Source organism: Onychomys torridus, chromosome 12 (assembly GCF_903995425.1).
Source record: "Onychomys torridus chromosome 12, mOncTor1.1, whole genome shotgun sequence".
NCBI classification, from domain to species: Eukaryota; Metazoa; Chordata; class Mammalia; order Rodentia; family Cricetidae; genus Onychomys; species Onychomys torridus.
In genome coordinates, this window is record NC_050454.1 from 53,716,893 (window position 1) to 53,737,630 (window position 20,738).

Sequence of the window (20,738 nt, forward strand, 5' to 3'; positions counted from 1 at the left end):
CATCACACACCAATATTAACTGGACCCAAATCATTTACCTGAATTTGTCTCCTGAGAAACAGTTAAAAATTAGACTTGTGTGATGAGCTGGGACATGGAAGTTTTAAGATGAAATAAACCCTTTCCTCCCTGCCCCCCAAAAAATTAGACTTGTGAACACAGACCACGCCTTCTGTGTTTAGTCCTCGGTATGTCTTGCTCGGCTCAGTTTTCCCTGCTCTATCCCCTCACCGTCAGCATGTACCATGCCACTTTCTTCAGCTCCAGAAATGTGTGCATGACTTTATGTGCAGTTGTGGATATATGTGATGGTGATGAAATGTGACATGTCTGGGTCTGGAACTCATCAAGAAGTATTGAAGCAGGGTTAGTGGTGGTATATGCCTTTAATGCCAGCACTCAGGAGGCGGAGTCAGGCAAATCTCTTTGAGTTTGAGGCCAGCCTGGTCTTCAGAGTGAGATCCAGGACATGCACCAAAAAAAACTACATGGAGAAACCCTGTCTCGAAAAACAAAACAAACAAAGAAGGAGGAGGAGAAGGAGGAGGAGGAGGAAGAGGAGGAGGAGGAGGAGAAGAGGAGGAGAAGGAGAAGAAGGAGAAGTAGTGGTGGTGTTGAAGCCTCTGTTTCTGTGATTGTTTTCCCCCTAGGAACCTCAGCCAGAGAGCTTACACTCAATGTTTGATCGATGAGTCCAGTGAGCAAGTTTCATGTTAAACTGTACTCTCTAGTGTATGAGGCTGTTGCAAGAGTGTGGATTGGTAGTAACTCTGAGCCCTGAGAAAGGGAAATAAAAGCTCTAAGTGCCAGGGAGTGATATAGATAGTGAGAAATAAATTTTATTAATATTTACATAATTAATGGGCAAGCAAATATTTTAAATGATAAAATAAGAATCATCTTTATTTTCTCATTCTGTTCTGTATGTACAGTTGTGAAAACTAACTCTTGGCTGTGCTAAAAGACACGCAGTAGCTTTTCCAATATGAACATGGCTTTCCTTGAGTCTCTAATCTCTGAACACATTATTCCTTTAACCTGTACATACAAGATCTCTTTTCATATTTTTAATCATTTTCATCTCTTTCTGCAGCATTTTGTTAATCTCTTTATCAACAGACAAATAATATTTATCTAATAAAAGATTATAAACCAAAATTAACTATCAAAACATTATTTATTAAAGAATACCTTAATGTCATGACAAGACCAACATCAACTCATGAATTGTAGTTGGGGGATTTTAACAACAATAGACTTATTAGGTATGTTTTATAATAAAATAATACCTAACGTTCATCTCGTTCATAAACACATTATGAACCAGCATCTATTTAAAATAGTTTGGGTAATAGAGCATTCTTTGTCTGTGGAATAGACTCTACTTGATATTTCCAACTGCTACATCATTGCTAAGTTTGTTTAAAATGTGGCTAACTGGAGTTCTCAGAAACGGCAGCCACTATAGTCAAAATATGACAGATAGAAACATCATCTAGTATCTCAGACTCTCTTTTTTTACCATTCTAAGTTCCTTCAAGACCTCTGTTTTCAGGTCTGGAAAAATGGCTCAGTGGTTAAGAGTGCTTGATGTTTTTGCAGAGTACCTGAGTTCAATTCCCAGCACTCAAGTTATCTAGTTCCTATGTTGTCCAGTTTCAGAAAATTTGACTCCCTCTTCTGGACTTGGCAGACACCTAACTACATGTACACACAACAACAGCAATTTAAAAATAATGAATGTTTTTAAGAGATGTCTTTATCATCTCTCGTGATCTCCTTCCTAGTTTTGTGATCTAAACTACACATATACATATATAAACACACACAAGTTTATATATATGTGTGTGTATATATATATAATACATATATATATATATATATATATTATATATATATACACACACACATATATATAAAGGGGATTTGTGTATGATATAAAACCTGTAGTATTTTTCCCCTCTGAATCTGGAATCTTTGCTTAACACAATAATTTTTGGCTCCTTCTTTATGCAAATATCATGATTTTATTCTTCTTTATGGCACAATAAAATTCCATTGTTTATATGTACCATACTTTCATTATCCATTCATCTGTTGGTAGAATAATTCAACATGAAACAGAAACAGGGGTACTGTAGGGAAGTAGGGGACATGGGAGGGTTAAGGATAAGGAGTTTTAACTAAACCAAAGTGTTTATGAATTCATGATGGAAAACAATTGTTTGTGCAATAATTTAAGATATAATGGAGTCAAATGGAAGATAGTTTCATGACATACTTTCTCAATCAATCACCTGATTATTAAATTTTTTTCTCTTCTCTGCTATCAGTTTCCTGAAAGGCAGGGAATACTAATCAACTGAACATTCTTAGCATCTCCAACAGTCACAGCTCTAAGTGAACTCCAATGTTATGTGCTGTGTAGGCCAACACTTAGGATAAGAACAGCAACAAATAAATTTTAAGAGGATACATTTTTCTATTTGTGTATCACTTATGCTCACCTAGTACATAGTGAAGCTGTCAGTCACCCTAGTAGATCTTTTCTCTTGAACTACTGTTTTTCCAAGGAAAGGTGAACTTGAGAAAAAGCAAGTCATCAACCTGCAAAATGCTGAGTATGACATCATCAAATTTATTTGCATGAGGACAATTGATTTTCTTAGAGGATTCAAAAAGGGCACTTTGAAGGATATCTTTTAGAAACTAAACAAGAGAGGAAATAAAAGCAGCCCTAATCTTATGGGAAGACTAGTCCAGACATTAAGTGAAAACCAAAGAGATTTACCTTCAATGTCGAGCAACAGAGGTGGCTGAATTAGGGAGGTTTGAGGGTTCATGCTATTGAGGGTTCATTGAGGGAAAATGTATATGTATACACTTAGATTCCAGAGAATACAAAGCCACCATTTGGAACTTATTAAAAACTTGGTAACAGACTCTACTACCACAGTAAAACTAATTCCTTCAAGAAGACAAAAGGATCAGAAGTATCATCATTCTTGTAATGGCTTCAAAGCCAGTGCAGGCCACATGAGCAGCTTTCTCAAAAAAAAAAAAAAAAAATTAGTAAAACCAAGTCAGTGTCAGGATATTGATAGTGTTGATTATGCATATTTAAATATATCATACTCAAATTGTTGCAAGGTTTTATTAAAAGCAAGAATACACAAGCAACTCTTCATATGCAAAAGCTCTGCTTTAGAGTAAACCTTGGAAGCCAAAAGATTGTGGGATGTAATATTCAGTGTTCTGAGTAAAGAGTTGCCAAGCAGAAATTCTGCACCCAGCAAAACTGTCCTTCAAATATAAATTAGAAGTGAATGTATTCTCAGAAGTCTTGTGCATGCTGTCACCATTTTGGTGAGTCCAAATGCGCACCTGCCCTGTTCTGTCTGTAAAGCAGTGTTGAACTATAGTCACCTACTACCTCTGGCTCTTACAATCTTGTGGCTCCTCTTCCTTAGCGCCCTCTGAGCCAAGGGAAGAGGAGAAAATGTGATTACATGTCCCATTTCAAGATGAACACTCCACAGCCTCTTAATTGGAAAAGTTGTGTGGTCTCCATTTCAAGTACCATCTTTATTTATTTATTTTTTTGAGCTTAGGATCGAACCCAGGGCCTTGCCCTTGCTAGGCAAGTGCTCTACCACTGAGCTAATTCCCTAACCCCCATCTTATTTTTTTTTAAAGCTTCTCTGGAGGAGTTTGAAAAATGCACCAATCTATATTTATAATAGTAAGTCAGTTAAAATCTCTAGTCAAGTACAATTCCAGCATGGGGTGAGAAGAAAGGCAGGAAATCTGGTAGCTGCTGGATTAGGGACATTAGTTTATTTTAAGGGTGTGCTCACTGGTGAAGCAATCATGCTCTGGTGATAGCCAACCACCCAAGAATATAAGCAGCATAAAATGGGTGCACTAGGTTTTATAAATGAGAGACACAAAACAGGGTAAGTGTGAAAGGGAGGTGGATCTGAGAGGAATTAGAGAAAGAAGGTAAATGTAATCAAAATGCAATGTAAGAAATTCTCATGTCCAGGTTGTTCATGTAGATCTCATCCATTTCTCTGTCATTGGGTGATCCCTGTGTCCCTCTTAGGGTCCTGTTTTTTAGGTAGCCTCCCTGAAGTTGTGAGTAGCAGTCTAGTCATCTTTGTTTTACATCTAGTATCCTCCTATGAGTGAGTACATACCGTGTTTGTCCTTCTGAGTCCAGATTACCTCACTCAGGATGATTTTTTTCTAGATCCATCCATTTGCCTGCAAACCTCATGATGCCATTGTTTTTCTCTGCCGAGTAGTACTCCATTTTGTATATGTACCACATTTTCTTTACCCATTCTTCAGTTGAAGGGCATCTAGGTTGTTTCCAGCTTCTGGCTATTATAAACAGTGCTGATATGAACATAGCTGAGCAAGTGCCATTGTGGTATGATTGAGCATTCCTGGGTATATGCCCCAAGAGTGGTATAGCTGGGTCTTGGGGGAGATGGATTCCCAATTTTCTAAGAAAGTGCCATATTGATTTCCAAAGTGGCTGTACAAGCTTGTCTTCCCACCAGCAGTGGAAGAGAGTTCCCCTTGCTCCACATCCTCTCCAGCATAAGTTGTCTTCTGTGTTTTTGATCTTAGCCACTCTGACAGGTGTAAGGTGGTATTTCAGAGTCATTTTGATTTGCATTTCCCAGATAATTAGGGATGTTGAGCAATTCCTTAAATGTCTTTCAGCCATTTGAGCTTCCTCTGTTGAGAATTCTCTCTTTAATTCTATAGCCCATTTCTTAATTGGACTGTTGGGTATTTTGATGTCTAATTTCTTGAGTTCTTTATATCTTCTGGATATCAGTCCTCTGTTAGATGTGGGGTTGGTGAAGACCTTCTCCCATTCTGTAGGCTGTTGCTTTGTCTTGTTGACCATGTCGTTTGCTCTGCAAAAGCTTCTCAGTTTCAAGAGATCCCATTGATTGATTGTTTCTCTCAGTGTCTGTGCTACTGGTGTTATAAACCTGGATGTGAGTATGGGTAAAGAAGGGCAAGTTTCGAGGGAAAGAGAGCTTAAGGGAGCAGGAGATCCCAGCTGGATCAAGAACAGAGAGGGAGAACAAGGAATAAGAGACCATAATAAATGAAGACCACATGAGAATAGGAAGAAGCAAAGTGCTAGAGAGGTCCCCAGAAATCCACAAAGATACCTCCACTGTACGCTACTGGCAATGGTCGAGAGAAAGCCTGAACTGACCTAGTCTGGTGATCTGATGGCCAAACACCCTAACTGTCATGCTAGAAATCTCATCAGATGACTGAGGGAAGCAGATGCAAAGATCCACAGCCAGGCCCCAGGTTGAGCTCCAGGAGGCCAATTGGTGAGAAAGAGGAGGGATTATATGACCGAGAATTGTTGAGACCAAGATTGGAAAAAGCACAGGGAAAAATAGTCAATCTAATGGAAACACATGAACTATGAACCAATAGCTGAGGAGCCCCCAACTGGATCAGGCCCTCTGGATAAGTGAGACAATTGAACAGCTTTAACTGTTTGGGAAGCATCCAGGCAGTGGGACCTGGACCTGTCTTTAGTGCATGAGCTGGCTATTTGGAACATTGGGCTTACACAGGGACACTTTGCTCAGCCTGGGAAGAGGGGACTGGACCTGCCTGGACTGAATCTATCAGGTTGAGCTGAATCCCCAGGGGAGTCTTTGCCCTGGAGGAGATGGGAATGGGGGGTTGGCTGGGGGGAAGGTGTGGGGACATGGGATGGGGGAGGACAGGGGAATCCATGGCTGATATGTAAAATTAAATTAAATTATAAAATAAAATAAAATAAAGAAATTCTCAAAAAATAATTAAAATAGTAATAAAAAGTCATATTCAAAGAAGCAAAAACTAGTTATTTTCCATTGTTAGTAAACAGGGTGCTTTGTGCTGAAATAAAAGTGCACTTATTTTACATGAAAAAATAAAATCATTGCTCAAAATAATAGATAAGTATAAAAGACAACTTGTATTTTGTGCTTTTAATTCTTTTCTCAATTATTTAAAAAACAGCTGTATAAAGTGATTATTGTAAAATTCTACTAATGGGCTGATAATGCAGAATGTGCAGAATGTGTACTGTATGTATCAAGGTGTGATTTATTTGATAATAATACTATCAATATGAGGCCAGTTTTCAGTGTTAAAATTAGTAGGATATTTTTTCTGATCTGCATAATCATAAATTTATATTGCTAATCTTCAGAGAAACTATCAAAGTAATTCAATATACAATTAAAATGACAAAGGAATTTAAATAACATGTTGGAAAAATATCTGTCTAGCACAAAGTAAAACAATATTCAGGGATAAAAGAGAGGCCTTCAGACATAGAAATCTACTTCTAAAGTCCCAGATACTGTCTTACAGTCAGTTATACTAAGTAGGGAAAGGTTAACCACTCTACATATAAGGCAGAGATTGGCAGATGATGACACACTGACCAATGTATTTGGTGTTTGCATGACATAGGATGGGGGAAAGAAATAGAGAAATATAGTACTGCCTTTTCTTAGACAATATTAATGTGCAAACATAATCCAAAATAATGGTAAATTCAATTAATTTAGAAATGTGACACACATCACCAACACCTGTTGCAAATAAAAGAATATAGTAAATATCCCAAGACCCACTACTTTTATCCCCTCTTCCTCTTCAAAATATAAAAGCTATGGAGTCTTGTAGCACTACAGGGAATATTTGCCTAGATCTAAACACTTTATGATGCCATCATATAGGACATGCTTCCTGTTTTGGGCTTCTTTCATTTGATCTCATGTTCTTGTGATGTATCTACATTTGGCTGTAGTTGTCATCTGCTCATTCATATGTTGATAGAATATTTCATTATGTAATTTACTGTGATATAGTATCAGTTCTATAATTGATTGATACTTGAGGAGTTTCCAGATCTGGTCTATTATGAGTAATGTTACTACAAATGATCTTGTAAATATTTCTGATGAATATGTGTATATCTGTCATAAATATGCAAACTTTGGATCAAAGATTATACGCACTTTCAACTTAAATCAACATTACCAACTATTTTCCAAAGTTGTTGCACCACCGTGTGCTTCCTCCAGCCCCTGAAGATGCTGGACATTGTCTGGTTTTGCTCTCAACCTTTCTGAAGAGCCTACAAGTGATTGTTAATTTTGACACCATGTTTCCTGACCACCTGCTCATTTGTCCATTTAAATTCCCTGTCTGCTGTGACTTTGCTAATATTGACTGGCAAATATTTTCCCCCAGTCTGGGGATTTATCTTAATTTTCTAAATGGTGCTTCTGATAAACATATATTCTAAATATAGTCTAATTTATCAATTTTTCTTTTATGGACATTGATTCAAGTTCTTCTTTCAAAACGACTTCTTAAGTTAACTTCTGAAGGTATTCTACCATTGTGTTTCTTCTGAAGGACATTTTTGTAACTTTCATATACAGAGTTGTAATTCTGCCACAGTGAGTGTTTTAACTCTAGCAAGAGATATGAGCTAGGAGAGATAGCTAGATAGAGAGATGATGTATGGATGGTAGATAGATAGATAGATAGATAGATAGATAGATAGATAGATAGATATAGATAGATAGATAGATAGAAGACAGATAGATAGTAAACAGGCTGGCAAAAATGGATTATCTTTTTCCTATGGATATCCAATTATTCAGCATCATTCATAAAATGATGACTTTATCTTTATTTCTTTCTTGTTCCAACATTTTTGTTTTAATTTGAAGGAGTAGTTTCCCTTTCTTTCCTTGTAACTGCCTAAGGATAGAGTTCTAAATGATGTTTACCAGGTAAGTGCAGATGCCCAGAAACACGCAAGGTCAGCGCCTGCTAGTGAAAACTACTGTGCTATTATTTCTGTTGTTACACACTGCTTTCACTACTGAGTATGTTTCATTTGCATGCCACTGCTCTTCTCTTTGCTAAATAACACTTTTATTTATAAAGGAAGTGTTATTGACTAATTTGTTTAAAAAATATAAAACAAAGTACTATCCAGAATACTACCACCCAAAAGAAAATGACTATAAAATTTGGATTTGACTTTTTTTCTGTATTTTCTCCCATAGGTCTACTTTGAATACCTAATTAAAAGTCAGTTATTACATAAAACCACAGGGAAATCTAAGGAAAGACTTCTGATTTGTCAACATTTACACTCATGAACAGTAAGATGAAGAAGGAGGATATATGAATGGAATACATGGTACAGCTATCCACTTCATTGATCTCTTCAGCTTGGCTGTTACATCATGAGAAATGTGTGCCGTAGGGCTACTGGAGGTAGCTCAGTGTATTCCACATGTTTAGGCATGAGAATTGTTTATACACTGTGCTTGCCAATTAAAATATATAAACTACTAAATTAAAATGTAAGAGACAATGCAAAAAGGCAGAAAACTTGCAGAAAGTTACTTAAGTATACCCACACAAGTAGCCAAGTGTCCACAATGTAACTAGTAGTTATTTTCCATAACAAAAACCAGGAACATCACTACTAGAATAAGAAAGGACAACAAATACCACCGACAGATTGAAATTTTCTAACAAATATCTCATCATACTCATTAAAATAGTTATCAGTACCCTTGAAACAAAGGAAAAAGTATAAAATCTAAATAAATCATAAATTATAGAATTAACAAATACATTAATTAAAATAAAAGTTCTCTAGAGAAATTTGATAGGGAATAGATATGACAAAGGAAAAAGTCAACAAATTGGAAGAAAATAACAAATTGCTCATTAAGCAAGTAAGATAAAACACACAAATGTAGCCAGGGCTTCTGAAATTCATACACCAATAAGAAAAGATTGAATGTTTATGTCAGCAAAGTCTCAAGAAAAAAGAAAAAAAGGAGAGCACTAGAATAAGTATTTGATGAAATAATTGCTCAATATTTTCTGAATTTGGTCAAACATATTAAACATATGTACTTACAATTTCAAAAATATTTAACTAGCCTCAAATAGAGTAAACTTTAAAAAAAGTATTTCTGGGATATTTTATAACTGAAACTCTAAACACACACACACACACACACACACACACACGCACACGTGCACACACACGCACACACGCGCACACACACACGCACGTGCGCGCGCGCGCGTGCCTTGGAAGTAGCTGGGGTGAAACAAAACATTATCTTCTGCTGAACTGGCAAACTGATTACTTCCTCATCTGAGAACAAAGAAATCAGAAATAAGTCTGATTTTTCAACTGAAAGGAAGATGAAGAGGAATAGGAGAAGGAAGAGGAGAAGAAGGAAAGAAAGAAATTACTCTCAAATGTATTCTCCAAGCATTAGGTCAATGCCAAAGGAGATGGCTTGAAGGTTAAGTTGTACAGCTTTTCCAGAGAAGTCAAGTTTGGTTCTTAGCATTTACTTCAGGTGGTTCACAAATGCCTGTAATTCCAGCTCAAGTGGTTCCAACATCCTTTTCTGATCCCAGTGGATACTCACCTAGATACATACATATATACATAAACCAAAACAAAATTAACCTTTAAAAAATGGAGGGGTTGGGGATTTAGCTCAGTGGTAGAACACCTGCCTACCAAGCGCAAGGCTCAGGGTTTGATCCTCAGCTTAAAAAAAAAAAAAAAATGGAGGGGTTAAAGACATTCTCAGACAATGAAAACCTAAGAGAAGGATTAAATGAAATTCTTAAACCAGGACAGAGGCCACAGGAAATAATACCCTGAGCTCCTGCTAGGAAGGATGAAAATGGGTTTGATTATTGTCAATCCGAATGCTGATGAAATTTACCTGCATCTTATAAAATCTGAAGCAAACACAAGTAAACCACACAACAGTTATGATATTGGTCAGCTTGGACTCTCATGTAAGAAGTAGTATAAATCAGATGGCTTAAGCAAGAAATTAGTTCTTGTAGTTCTGGAAGCTACCCAAAATTAAGGTGGCGACGTGGATAGTCTTCATTCTGAGGCCTTTCCACTTGGGTTACTGGTGGCCATCATCTTGCTATGGATTAATACAACCTGCTTCTTGTGCTAGAGCTAAGGGAGAAAAAAAAAACCTGTGCCATCTTCTTTATGGTTGCTAATCCCCATATGAGAGCAGCCCCACACATCCTCCTCTGTATCACCAATATGCCTTATCTCCAGGTATCATTGCATTGCAGGTCAGGTCTTCAACTCAGGGACCAGCGAGCACATAAGTCAATTCTTGCAAATATACTAAGTAGCATAAATATTTTTTTTAAAAAAAAATGGTAAGGAAGCTCCCAGACTGTCAAGGAGAAGAAAGAGGGGGACGAGAAAGAAAATAAATAAAAAGAAACATAAAATAAACTTTCATATACATCGTCATGTTTCCCTCAGTGTAAAGGATGTACATACAGCAATTAGAAGAGCGCTCAGCAGAATGGACAAAAGACAACATCACCCAAATAGACGTTGTCCACAGGAAATTCGACTCAGACAGCATAGGTAGGCTAAAAGTAGAAAGCGATAACCTAAACGTGGCCTCTTCAAGAAGGACAGCGAGAACTCTGTGTCTTCACCCACCTCACCCCACCCCCGCTCCTCCAAAGCTCTAATACACAACAGTGCTCAGCTTTCATAGAAATGATTGCAGTGCCGCACACTTTCTTATCTGAACCACAGAACAAGTGGAGATCTTGCTGACTGATACACACGTGAAAGAGTACTGACCTAGATGAACACCATAACCAGAAATTGCTGATAGGAGGTTCCTGCGGAGAAGAAGAGCCCATGTGCAAAGAAGTAGATTGGTAGATCAGTTAAATGAACTCGGGCATGCTCTAGATTTTGCCCCTGACAGAAAGCTTTGTGCATGGGAAAACAGCAACAGAGCAGGACAAGAGGAAGGATGATTTTTCTCCTCGATTCCATGGTATGTATGGCCCATGGTTGCATTCTTTTCAACATCCATCAGCCTCCATTGCTAGGCACCTCCATAAAAGTGAAGGCAATTACCATATGAAAAGTTACAAAATCGTCCTCGTAGAGAACTTCACATTCCCGTTTGTAGCTTGACAGCTAGGTTGATAAGTCAGATCCAAACAAAATTAGCCTTTAGATAGATGCCCTCATATTGCTGTAATAAACGCCGCAGGACCCACAGTGCCCCTTGGAGGGCCTGGAGCCTTAGCAAAATGGAACTGAAAAGTTGTTAATCAGTCTCAACAGCGTCAAGGCAGTGAAGGGGCAGTGAAGGGGCAGTGAAGGGGCAGTGACTCGGGCAAAAGCAGGCTTATTCTTAACTTTACCTTTTCCCTTTATCCACTAGGCCACTGAAGAAACAGGATAGCTGTATAAAAGATGGAAGAAAATACGGTAAACTTCATATATTTCAGTCAGTTTCAGGATATCCTATGGGATCCTGAACCAGCCAACACCAACCTAAACACAGAAAATCCAGCCATGAGCCCCAACAAACTCACAAATTCCTACATGAAATCACAGCCCTTCCTTACAAAAGTCCTCAAACTAGGCCATCCATAATCTACTAAGAGGAGCCGTAGAGAAGTGAGCATAATGGTGGAGTGGAAATAATCATGATATTCAACAACCCTCTCACTGTCTCTCACGGTTCATCATCATTTGCATCAGTTGGAAAAGCTTGTTCCTCTGAGCTACATTCTGCTCCTAGTCAGATGCAGAAAGTGGTAATTCTTTGACTGGGGTGGTAAATGGGCTTGGTCCACAGATTACACTATGGCATAGATAGGGGAAGGAGGAAGACTGGATTAAATCATGTAGTTGTGCATTACCAATATTCTTCTTTCAAGTTGGTAAAGTTCAATTCAGTTCAATAAACATATATTAGACATGTGTCATAAGAGACACCACAATGCCATATCCAGGAGAGCCTGGACAGTTAAGTTTCTAAAGTGTGTGCTGGTAAAATGGCGACCATATCACAGATACATTCCTGCCTCTTTCTTACCTCTTGACCTCTTGACTTCTTCATTAGTGTGTGTGTGTGTGTGTGTGTGTGTGTGTGTGTGTGTGTGTGTGTGTTCTTTCTTCTTAAGGCATTGGCTTTTTTGAAGAGACATTGATAAAATTCCAAGGCTGATTTCCACATGTCATTCCTTTGATATCTTTTACCAACCAGTCTAAAACATCATCATACTGCTACAGAATTTATCATAAAAACAATTATTTTGTGGTAGGGTTCTAGGGACCAGAGAGGACTTTCTCAGGAGTCCTTTCCTCTTCAGATGTTCACAAAGCAAGCAAGGCCCTCCACTCTTTGGTTCAGGGATCTCTCATGCTTCAGTTCTCTGTATCCAACTAGAGTGTACTACTGGGGACTTTCGTCGGCTTCTGAATGAAAACGAGGTCAACTATGCCTCTTCCCTGGGCTATTTGCATAGTTACTGTTTGTTCCATTTATGTTTATCATTTGAATATCATTTAATGGATGCCAGCACAAGGGAGGGTGGAGATGGAATGTTCCCTGGAAGATGCTGCCCCATTAACTCAAATGAATAGCGATGAAGAGCCTGTGCACACACAGCCATATGGGGGCTATTTAGGGGCAGTGAGGCTGTTCATTTTGCTTTAAAATCACAAGCTTGGACAAAATATACTGTTTGGTTAGGAGGGAATTGAAATTATAAAGCTTTCAAGGCTTTGGACTTCAATGTTCTGCTCTCCCCCCTCACCACCTCACATGGGGGGCACACCGCCCTTACCACAGCCCATTTCTTGAACTCTTTCCAATCCCAGGTATTCCCTATTTCTTTTAATACCTCGTTGCTTTTACATCAATTACAGACTGACCCAAAGCTGACTGGAAGTGCAAGCGATAAATGGTGAGGCCCAGTGGAATGAATTTCTGATGGAAGAATAAAACTGTTAAAGGAATAAATTTACTGCATACAAATTTATACAAATCCCATATATACTAGGAAATCCTTTGCAATGAAAAACCGATGAAAGATTAAAATGTTAAATGAATTAAAATCCACCACGCCAGTGAAATATAATGATGATTTGACCTACTAAATGAATGGCCTAAATGAAGATATAAATTTGAAGTGTTCCAGTGCATGTCAGTGTGAAATGTGTGGTAAGCCAGCATAAGATAAAAATATGACTCTGGCTGCTGAAGGAATACTCTTCATGGAAGCAGCCATTATTTAGAAACATCTGTGTTGGTTCTTTGTATAATGTGAAAAAAAAACACCCTGTTTCTCACATCAGGTAACATCATCAATAACCTTTCTGTCTTTCTTTATTCTGACCCTCTTAAACTCTCCACATTCTATGTCTGCGGACAGTGACTTAATGGTAGATAAGAATTAGGAACTTACTGTTACAATTTCTCTCCTTCACTTTACTAGACCTTTCTTATATCTTGTCTACAAAATATACAAAAGCTGATACAAGTATAAAATATTCAGCGGGCATGAGTAGTTAGTTAACTGATGCCTCTTCACAATTACTACTTTCTCTAAGTAGCAACTGAACATTAAAAAATAATAACAATAACCACCATAAAATCCTTAGCCATTAAAATAAGTTTCAAGGTTATTTTCCTGTCCAGGAGAATTATAGTTACAAACCCAGCTTAGGATACAGGTAATATATATTTTGTTCATAATTGACTCAAGATCTGGTCATGTAAAAAAAATACTCTGTAGCTAGGCACAACTAGATAAATTTGATCATTGTTAAAAAAGCATAAAGGTGCAAATAGACTATAGAAAATTCCACTGAATGACTCTCTGAGTATGCCCAGTTTATGGTATTATAGCCATGTTCAGTTGGAAGCTATAGGCGAGAAGAGGTCATTTTCTCTGTAAGATCATCCGGCACTCCAGATTTCTGGGCATACGGCCATGTGCATATGGCCATTAATTCAAATGATAGGTACTGACCATCAGTCAATAAATAACTTGTTAAAAGACCAAGAGGCGAGGAGTCCCCATGCTAATCAAGCCTTTTTGATGTTAATCCCACTTCTAATAAGAAGAGTCCATCTCTACTGAATAGCTTTTTGAAGGCCTATCAACCCTGAATGTTGTTGGGTGAGGAGCTGTGTCACAGTATTGCTAAGGGGGGAGAAATCCTAGCATACAGTTATGTAGGACTCAAGAGTCCTCCACATGATCAGTCAAAGGCAAGTCCTTGACATAAATATCTTGTGTGCTGCTGTCCGGGTGAAGTTCCTCCAATCTAAAGGCTAGGCATTTGGGGCCAGCAGAAAGCCTTGTGGTTTGGCACCTTCAAGAGTTGCTGCACTAGTATCTAAATGCTTTGGGAACAAAAACTATCTTGGATGTCTTTACAATGGTAAGGAAACCCAGGGCACTCAAAAATGTTTCCTGGATTAAATTGAAAGCAGTTTTCTCTGGCTGAAGTCAGAAGTAAAAGTGACTAAGGCTTTAGCACCCCCTGGGGATGGCATGTTGACTTCCCTTGTATTTCTTCATTCAGAATATTTATGGATCGCCTTTCAAAGTGCTAGGTACTAAGGATGGGGCACCTGTCTCCAGAGGCTCACTGCCTGTCAGAAAAGTTTCAAAAGCCTTGGCTGACTCGTATCCAATGACTGTTTAGAGAGCAACGGCCAGAGCCTATAGGAGACCCAGATGTGCAGAGGTAAATAAAGTGTATGAGGAAGAGTTGATGGGCAAAGAAGCCACACTGAGACGTGAAGAGTATTCCACAGATGCTAAGCCAGAAATGGGGAGGAAGAAGGAACGCTGTATTCGGAACTGAGGACTGATCACATGTCATATGGGTAAAAATTAGTTACAAATCAGAGCAAGGAGCTACATCCTGCCTGTTCACTTTGTCTTATCAACTCAGTGCTCTAACTTTTTAATGTATAGCTCTTTCCCAGCAGCCAGCTATTTTCATTTTCAATAAAGTATTAGAAAGTGTAGTTAGCATTTTTAAATCTTTGAAACAGCTAATGTGTATCTACCACTTACAAATTCTCTTTGGCCATAGAACTACCAACTAACCACATTAGGTCTTATAATACTAAGTGGTTATTAGTATTATCACTGATGTCATCCAGAATTTAAAGAGTTCTATTATCAAAGTCATATCAAAAGAAGGACATGGGGTTGGGGATTCAGCTCAGTGGTAGAGCACTTGCCTAGCAAATGCAAGGCCCTGGGTTTGATCCTCAGCTCTGGGAAAAAAAAGAAGAAGAAGAACACTTAAGTTCTCAAATTTAAATTAAATGTGGTGGCGTTACGGTGCACACCACCACATTGAATATTATAATTATTAAATTACATTATTAATTTAAATTTGAGAACTGAAGTGTTCTCAAATTTAAATTAAAAATTTAATTTATTATTGAATATTATAAAATTATATTTGTTAAATTATAATAAAAATAAGCCTATAAATACCTGTCATTTTTAGATTTGTTCACTAAAAATGAAGATATTTTATTATTATTTTATTTGTGTATAAGTATATGTGTGTGTATGTTTGTGTGTGTGTGTGTGTGTGTGTGTGTGTGTGTGTGTGTGTGTGCTGTACTCTTGTGTACATGTTGTGCACATATTCCTGTGATGACCAGAGGTTGATATCATCTGTCTTTCTCTATTGCTCTTTTTCTTTTTTTCTTTCTTCTTCCTTCATTTCTTTCCATTTTTCTTCCTTCCTTCCTTCCTTCCTTCCTTCCTTCCTTCCTTCCTTCCTTCCTTTCTTTCTTTCTTTCTTTCTTTCTTTCTTTCTTTCTTTCTTTCTTTCTTTCTTTGAGATAGAGGTTCTCTCACTGAACCCAGAGCTCACCAGTTGGCTAGATTAGCTGGCCATCAAGCTCTGTGGATCCATCTGCCTTCAGAAGAGCATAGCCCACTCCTTAGTGGAGGTGTTACTGTACACACCACCACATCTGGCTTTTCTGTGGTTTCAGTGGATCTGTACTCAGGCTCTCAGGCTTGTGCAACAGGCCCCTTACCACTTGTACCTAGTTCCCAAAATGAGGACGTCCATCACACAATGTAAATTTAAAAGCTAAAGATTAAAAAATTGTGATTTATAACTTAAATCATTATTTTTAAAATTATCATGCAAGTGATACATTTAATAAAAATTTACGTAAAAGTGAAAAGCTACTAGAAAAATCTTCAAAATTAGCTTTGAATATTTCAAACTTTCCTTGAAACACTTCCTCATCAATTTCTAATTTCTTTCTTTCTTTCTTTTTTTTTTGAGCTGAGGATCGAACCCAGGGCCTTGTGCTTACTAGACAAGCGCTCTACCACTGAGCTAAATCCCCAACTCAATTTCTAATTTCTATACAGTAAGAATTGGAAACAGAGTGTAGCTTATATGCCATCAAACAATTTTTAATAATTTTATGTTCATATTTTTCTAATAAGTACTTTGTTTCCATTTTATATTTAATGTCATTTGATTTATTTGCATTTTATATTCAAGAGAATGGTTTCTACCTTATATGTACAATAGAATACTAATAGTATATGTGTATACATATAGACGGTGTATATACAGTAGCATACTAACAAATTATAAAAGAATTTAAACAAAAGTATGTTCCTCTATAAAGTAAATTAAAAAATAACTAGATAGATAGATAATTAAATCCTATGCAGATATTGGAAGGTCCACGAATCATTAGAGTCCTTTAAACTAGCAGCTATCAATCTATGCATTAACTAAGATGTCTCTTGGGATTTTAGGTGTGATGGCTAATCTTGACTGTCAACATTATGGGACTTAGAATCACCATGGAAAACAACCTCTGAGCAAGTCTGGGAGGAGATTTCTAGATTATGGTTCATTTATGTGAGGAGACCTGCCTTAAATGTGGCTGGTTCGATTCCATCGGGGGTGAGAGGCAGACAAGATTAAAAAAAAAGAAGTGAGCCGAGAATGGGCATTCATCACTCTTTCCTTCATGACTATGGATGGTTGCAATGTGGCCAGCTTCCTCAAGCTCCCTCTGACAGGCCTTCCCTGCCATGATGAACCGAAAACTTCAAGACCAAATGAACCTTTCCTTCTTTAAGTCACTTTCATGAGATATTTCATCATACTGATAGAAAGTAACTCATAAACTGGTAAATAAATCTATTGATAGTGAAACTACAGAAATAAGAAGTTTACTACAATTTTTGAAATATACTTGATCTTGGCAGTGTATGCTAGGAGGTCTAAAAGAGCATCCACAACTTCTGTGAGTATACTGTTGCTGTTGCATGTGTTCTGGCTTGCTTTTTGTTGAAATACCAGACATGAACCAAAAGCAGCTTGGGGAGGAAAAGGTTTCTTTCACCATCCTTGAGGGAAATCAAGAAAGTAACTTAATGAAGGAACCTAGAGGGAGAAACTGAGGCAGAGACCATGAAGGAATGCTGCTTACTGCCTTGCTCTCTGGTTCTCTACCCAGAGAACATTTTTACGTAACCAGGACCACCCCCATCTATGGCGAGTACCACCCACAGGGGCTGTACCTTCTTTCACCAATTAGCAACTAAGAACATACCTTACTGCCATGGCCACAGGCCAATATGATCAAAGCATTTCCTCAACTGAGGTTCCCTTTTTCTGATGTGTCAAGTGGGCAATCAAGATTAGTCATCACACAACATGATATGATTCTTTTAGAATGTTTTCTAGGTGGTTTGGAATACAACAAAGAGTAAGTAGATGGTTTTTAAGTTCTGTCTTCCCAGGGGTGGCTTGCATTAGTTACTTTTCTCATCTTTATGAATTCCTCAGATTTGTACTCTGTGCTATAATGCCACCTATTCCTTGATTCACGAATCAGGCAAATTCAAGTGTGAAAAGCATACAGTTGCCTATGCAAGGCAAACAACCTGAATATTTAACACAATTAAATTGTGAGATTAAAAATAGTAATGATAAAGAAAGCATGATGGCTAATACTGTCAACTGGACAGGATCTGGAAACACAATGGAGAAAAACGTCTGGACGTATGTGTGAGGGCATTTGAGATAGACTTACTGAATTGATGTGTGAAGACTCATCCTCAATGTAGGGAAGACCATTCCATGCCTTAGGGTCCTGTATTGAGTAAGAAAGGGAAAATGAGTTGAGCACCAGCATCCATTGCTCTCTGCTTCCTAATGGACATGGAATGTGATTTGCTGACACCTGTTGTGCCTTTCCTGTCCTGGATAGTATCCCCAAATTATAAAATTTTGCCAGCTGTTTGTCATGGAGATGAGAAAAGGCAACTAATGCAGAAATAAAACATATGAGTTAAAATATTGCGAGACACAATGACATGAACTTAGACTCTTGGTGTTTGAGCGATAGATTGGAGGAAGATCCCAAGATATGGTGATCCTCAACTACATAGTGAGCTCCAGGCCAGCCTGAAGTCTTGCCTCAAACACTGGGGAAAAAAAGGAGACAGGGATCACATCTATTTGTGTCCTTGAACATTTATTGCACATAGAATACACACACGGACAAAACTGTTCCTAGAGTTTTTTGAGAGTTTAAGCGAGGTTTAAAGTAAGTATAAAACACCTTAGCATGTATTCTGATTGCTACCTGTAACAAACAGTACTATATTTATGGCCTGTTTTGTGTGAGATATTAGTACTGTGGTCGTGTTAAGTGAGTTCTTATCATCAGTGATTCATAATAAATTTTATGGAAGAAATAATATGGTCTTTGGTACTTGCTTTAGAGTCATAAAAGGAGAAAGATGAAGGAGATGAGCAAGGGGCATGATGGGCCTTTGCTTGATGTTTGCTGAAACTGAGTGAGAGCATTTCATTATACTATGCTATCCACTTTTGTCTCCAGTTAAAAGATAAATTTTAAGAGGGCATCATCATGACTCTTGTAGGTCTGCTAAATAATCAGGGGTCAAAGATTGTTTTAATTAGGTATTTAATGAGGAAACCAGTACAATGTTTCTGTTAGTTCAAAGGAAATCTTCACTGAACTGACCTATGAAAGCAGTTACTAATGCTGAAGTAAACGTAGAAGTCCAGTTTATTCTAGAAACAGTGGTGGCAGCATGGTGGGAGGAGTTTCTATTCTCCAGTACAAGAAACATTTATATATCTGTAGTCAGGAACTCCAGGCTCACGATCACTTATTTAGAGAGTTCTCTAAAAAGACAAAAGGCAATGAAAGCTTCAGAAAGCTCATGAAATGGTCTATTCTGAGGGAATGTGTCTAGGCAGCACTTGGTTTTCTTTGATGGTATATTAAACCTTCTATGCCATTTCTAAGTCTGTCTGGCTCTTCCCTATGTAGTCTCTGTACTAAGCTGAAATAATCCCCTCCAAAATGTCCATGCCTGATGCTCAGACAATACACTGATTTATAGATCAAAATCAACAGTGCGGTTGTGATTCTACCGGAAACCTTGAGGCTCAGGTGTCTTCCTGGATTACCCGTGTGATCACAACAGTCCTTACACTGGAGGAAAGACAACAGGAGACAACTGATGCTGATGGGAACAGAGGCTGAACTGATGTGCTTGTTGCCTTTGAAGATGGAAGAAAGGAGTCAAAAGATGGAAGAAAGGGGTCAAAAGGAGGACAGAATAGAAGCATCCTTTTTGTGTGCTTGCTTTGTTTTAAGGAAAATACTTGTGCGTGCGTGCGTGTGTGCGTGCGTGCGTGCGTGCGTGCGTGCGTGCGTGTGTGTGTGTGTGTGTGTGTGTGTGTGTGGTCCTGTGAGTGCATGTGTGTACACATGCATGTGGAGGTGAAAGGTCAACCTCGAGTATCACTTACTAGGTACTGTCTACTTTGTTGATACAGGGCCTCTCATTATCCTGGAACTCACTGACTGGGCTAGGATGGCTGGCTAGCCAACTCCAGGGATCCAACTGTTGCTGCCTTTTCAGCCTCAGGACCACAAGCACACACCACTATGCCAGGCTTTTTTATGCAAAAACAGAGAATCAAACTTGGTTCCTCATGCTTGCCTGGTAAATGCTTCACGCCGTGAACTATCTTCCCAGTCCCAAGATGGGAAGATTTCTTTAAAAATCTCTACCTCACCTGGAAGAGGACAGCAGCTTCGCTTATCAAAGGCTTTTCCAGCTTTGTGCATCATCAGCTGTTTATTTCAATGCTTTGCCTATCATCAGCAGTCTGTCTGACAGATCCGTTTGTTCTCTTTTAGTACTTCTATGTATGATAGCTGCATTTTGGAAGAGTATGTGCATCTTCCTTGCTAAGGGATGACTTGCCCTCACACTTCTCTTCACACCTCTCTTGTGACATGACATCATCCCCTCATTTGCTGAGAGAAATGCCAGCTTACAAAAAAAAAAAAAAAAATCTCACAGACACCTTGGTTTCTACCTTTGTCTATTTCATTTGCAAAAGAGCATAGAAATATAAGAAAAGAAACACTAGCCATCAATGAGGTCACTTCCTCCTGGACAAGACTTTATTTTTTTTATAAGATATATACTCAGTATCGAGTTTCCTAAAAACCTCAAGACACATAGGTAGCTTGCTCAGTAGATCAACCCAAACTGTTCCAGCAGTGTCAAGCACTGAATACCCACTGAAATACAAACAAGCCTCCCTGGCCCTTCACTGGCCCTCTAGATCACTAAGCAGTATTAGGCAGGAGCTGACGACCCTACTGAAAAATCATTCTGGATAGCTTTTTCCCATAAAAATGAGTTCTGGATCTTCTTTAGTGGCATTTGAGTTATCCCTGTCCAGAAAGCATGCT